The 4,555-nt window shown below is 41.8% G+C and overlaps 1 non-coding gene across 1 annotated transcript; it reads right to left on the bottom strand.

The window, feature by feature from the left end:
• Positions 1 to 3,795: 3,795 nt before the first annotated feature.
• On the bottom strand, positions 3,796 to 3,907 carry trnal-caa. Its single transcript has 2 exons — positions 3,870 to 3,907; positions 3,796 to 3,841 (listed from the first exon to the last, which is right to left on the bottom strand). It is a non-coding gene; the product is annotated as a tRNA-Leu (tRNA).
• Positions 3,908 to 4,555: the final 648 nt, after the last annotated feature.

Here is a 4,555-nt window from a genome sequence, read left to right as displayed (position 1 = left end):
AAACCTTTCCAAGCCAAACCTTCATATCATGACCGCTAACCGCTACACACAGCCTACATCGTTGTCACGTCATAGTCAACATAGCTACTAGAACTAACACATTAGTAAACCTGCTACAATCATGCAGTACAGTGTACAGTCAGAAAGCAGTTAAGCAGTTACACCGGTGGGCCCCAGTGGCAATAAATTAATCAAACCAAAAGCTTACCTTGACTTGGAAGAGTTCCAGTATCGGATAGCCATAGCCAGCTAGCTAACACAGCATCCCTCTCTGTTTGAGCCGGGTGTTTGAGTAGGCTAAACTAGCTAGCTTTATTCGCTAGCTACGTGAAAGTAAAAATATATTTAAAAAATACAACCAAATATTGCTATCTCTCCTTCTCTCTCGCGCACGCGCTTCTCCTTAATTTTGGAATACATTAATTTTTTCTAAACTGTTCAACTATTGTCTATCTCTCTCTGAGTCAACTACTCACCACATTTTATGCACTGCAGTGCTAGCTAGCTGTAGCGTATGCTTTCAGTACTAGATTCATTCTCTGATCTTTTGATTGGGTGGACAACATGTCAGTTCATGCTGCAAGAGCTCTGATAGGCTGGAGGACGTCCTCCGGAAGTTGTTATAAATACTGTGTAAGTCTATGAAAGGGGGTGAGAACCATGAGCCTCGTAAGTGTTGTATTGAAGTCAATGTACCCAGAGGAGGACAGAAGCTAGCTGTCCTCCAGCTACACCATGGTGCTACCCTACCGAGTGCTGTTGAGGCTACTGTAGACCTTCAATGCAAAACAGTGTTTTTTAATCAATTATTTGGTGACGTGAATATATTTACTATAGTTTTACCTAAAAATTATAACTTTTTTTATCTTTCAATATTTTTATTTTTATTAAATTCACTGAGGAGGATGATCCTCCCCTTCCTCCGCTGAGGAGCCTTCACTGCTTCAGATGTGTATTTGTGTGTCTGTGTGTGTGTGTGTGTGTGTGTGTGTGTGTGTGTGTGTGTGTGTGTGTGTGTGTGTGTGTGTGTGTGTGTGTGCGTGCGAAGACATTATTTTTCTACTTTTTCATAGTTTTTTTCTTTCATCCTCTCAGTTCTCCTTCAAAACTGTGATGAACATGTGAAAGTGATTTGAGTGACAGCTGTTTGAAGGGGAGTGTACAAAGTGGATGTGTGTATGTATGTGCAGCCAGGTCGTTCAAGAATGATGTAGAAATTGGACGTCTATCCATGTCCTGAGGACATCAAGAAATGCCTTCAAACCGGCCACTAGGGGCAACAGTGAGCGCTATTACCATCAAGTAGTCTTGGTTTTTGCTAGGGCGTTGTGGATGGGCGTAATCCCATGACTTTGGATCAGAAGGTTACGTGTTTGATCCCAGTCGTGGAGACTCATTTTATAGTTTTGGTTTTAACCCTATCTCAAACCATAACCCTTCCCTTAACCATTCGGAATGAGAGCCTAAACTTAACCCTTAACACTTTGAAATTTGACGTTTGGAACAACGTCAAAATTGGACATTTGGAGAAACTGGATGAACGTCTAATTTTGCAGTGAGACTGTGAGAGTTTGTTGTGTACGTGCCACCACATCCTTTGTGTGAGTGATGATAACTGTGTTGACAACTGCTGGCTATTGTCCCTGTAGACACTGGGGCATCTGCTGTTTGCTCTCTGTGTCACCAGTGTCATTCTCGGATCCTCAGTCGTCTCAGTCCCAAACACACGCTCAAGTCATAAAAACAGAATAGAAGCAGAATTAGAATTTTCAGTGTTCTCATTCTAATTCTACATATGCAAGAAGAAAATGTATTCCAGGCGATTTCTCCTTCAGTGTTTATCTTCCCTCTCCCTTTCTCCCATCTCCAGGTGACAGTGTTTATTTTCCCTCTCCCTTTCTCCCATCTCCAGGTGACAGTGTTTAAGGAATAATATACCCATCCAAAGAACAACTGATAATACTAGCCAATAAAACGAAATACAACAAACAGTGTGTAGTGCTTGGAAAGTGCAACACTAACGTTTCAGTAAAACCCCCAAGTAAAGACAATTTCAGATAGGCCTAAACCATAATTAAATCCTCCCATCCAGAGGTAACAGACTGAGAAAGGGAGAGAGCGAGAGAGAGAAATAGAGAGAGACTGAGAGAGAGAAATAGAGAGACGGAGAGAGAGAGAGAAATAGAAAGAAGGATAGAGAGAGAAATAGAGACGGAGAGAGAGAGAGAAATAGAGAGAGAGAGAGAAAGAGAGAGATGGGGAGAGAGAGAAATAGAGAGAGAGAGAGAGAGAGAGAGAGAGAGAGGGGGGCTCCCTGAGGATAAGCATCTCAAACCTTCTAGTTGGCGTTTCTGACTTTCTTTCCGACGAACGAACAACCATTTTCTTTTAAAAGCGTTTTTCTGCTTATTTGCAAAAAGTGGGTGGAAATTGGATTTTGTGCAAACATGAGAAACAGTGAGAGGGTAACAAAGGAATTAGAGCCAGTAAGCAGATAGTTATGAAGCCCCATGGGGGTGAGGGGTGTGCAGGGTGGGGCAGTCTTTTGAAGAGAGAGACAGTGGGTTGACTCGAGTGGAGAGAGAGAATATGTGTCTGTATGTATATGTGTGTGCGTGTGCCAAATCATGCGTTCTATGTGTGTGTGTGTGTGTGTGTGTGTGTGTGTGTGTGTGTAGAGGGTTTGGGGACTCTCACAGTGAGGCTGTGTGATTTATTTCAGAATACTAATGTCTCTTTGATCTCCCTCTGCTAAAACAACCCCCTTCTGGGATCACACACTCACATCATTGTTGTGTCCCTCTCAACTCACTGCTAAGCAGGCCACATTTATACACACACTCGCAGGGGACGCAAGCAAGCACGCGTGCACACACTCACTCCAGGGTGTCTAATCTACTTTAACTACCATCAAATCCGTAGAGATCCAATTACAAAGATAGAGGGATATTTGATTTTCTGTGTGCATCCTAAAAGACTAATAAAATGTTAATGTAAAGATGAAATTATTTGATACAATACAAAATGTCCTTTCATTTTTATAATTGCTCTTTGTTGTATAAATCTGTTTTAAATTGGGTCCTGTAATTCAAAGTAAGTGGTTCACTGTATCCGAGTGCTATTCCACTGGTCCTTAAATTAGGTGTGTGGGTTGTTGTCTGTCATGTTACTACATTTACATTTTAGTCATTTAGCAGACACTCTTACCCAGAGCGACTTACAGTTAGTGAGTGCATACATTTTTATTTTATTTTTCATACTGGTCCCCCGTGGGAATCGAACCCACAACCCTAGCGTTGCAAGCGCCATGCTCTACCAACTGAGCTACACCTAAAGAAACAAAACATGCATGCTCTACTTTTGCTGGATTAGGCCACACGTTTATTATCATGTACATATTTTATTGGTGTATTCTCTCTCTCTCACACACACACACACACACACCTTGGTTAGGTAGATACCCTGTAAATCTCCAGGAGGGTTGGTGACCAGTAAAACTCGTCCTTTCAGCCATCAGTAAAACTCGTCCTTTCAGAGAGAGAGACTAGTGCTGGCTGACATTAGGTCCGCCTCTGGCGTTTGCTATGATGATGGCGCCATCTCATGGAGGAAAACTCTCACACACTCGTTTCCTACTACTTGAAATGCAGCGGCTCTGTCACTAGTCTAGTTGAGTGCATTTAAAACCAGGCAATTTGTGAAATGTATATTCCAGGTTATATGTGTTTTACTTATTTTACTTTTACCACTTAATTGTGTAGATTTTTTTACTCCAATGTTGTTAAGGAAAAGCATTGTCAGAAGCGGGATTCGAACCCGCGCCTCCATTCAGAGACCAGAATACCCCTTTTTCCAGGAAAGATTTACACCTTGAGTCTGGCGCCTTAGACCGCTCGGCCATCCTGACAACTTCACATATACCAGCGTTTTATATATTTTTGACTATTCTGCAACTCCAAAATCTGAAACGTAAGTCATTACATATAATGTGTGGCCTAGGCCTAAAGTTATAGATACATATTTCAATGTTCTAATAAATCATTTCGATTATTTTACCCTTATTGTCGTCATCACCCGTTATAATAAATAATATTTACACAGTTTCAGGACAGACAGACGGCAGCTGAAGTCAAGCAATTCTCTTACTGCGCTTCAAGACAAACGCGTAAACTTGTTTTAAGATGTAGCTCTTCTTTTTGTTGGTATTTCTTTTCATTTTTAAATGGTACACGAAGAGTTGAGCGCTCGTCTGAACGATGGCGGGTATAAGAACTGCCTCAAAGCGGGGTACTGCCTCAAACTGCGGGACGGGTTGCACTCTTTGACCGATACTGAGATGAGATCATTCCATGGTAATCTAGTCACAAGGAACACGGGTCTGCGGCGGCGGTGTCAGAGTGGGTGCAGACCAATGATATGTATAAACCCTGGATGACTGACAGGGGTCGCTGTATTGAAGCCTCCGCGCAGCCGGTAATCCTAAATCATAAAAAATATTTTGGAAGCTATAGAAATGCATTTATTAATGGCTACATTCGTTTTTGACAACTTTATT

This window comes from Coregonus clupeaformis, chromosome 21, assembly GCF_020615455.1.
Source record: "Coregonus clupeaformis isolate EN_2021a chromosome 21, ASM2061545v1, whole genome shotgun sequence".
In the NCBI taxonomy this organism is placed as follows: domain Eukaryota; kingdom Metazoa; phylum Chordata; class Actinopteri; order Salmoniformes; family Salmonidae; genus Coregonus; species Coregonus clupeaformis.
This window is presented reverse-complemented; position numbering and strand designations above follow the sequence as displayed.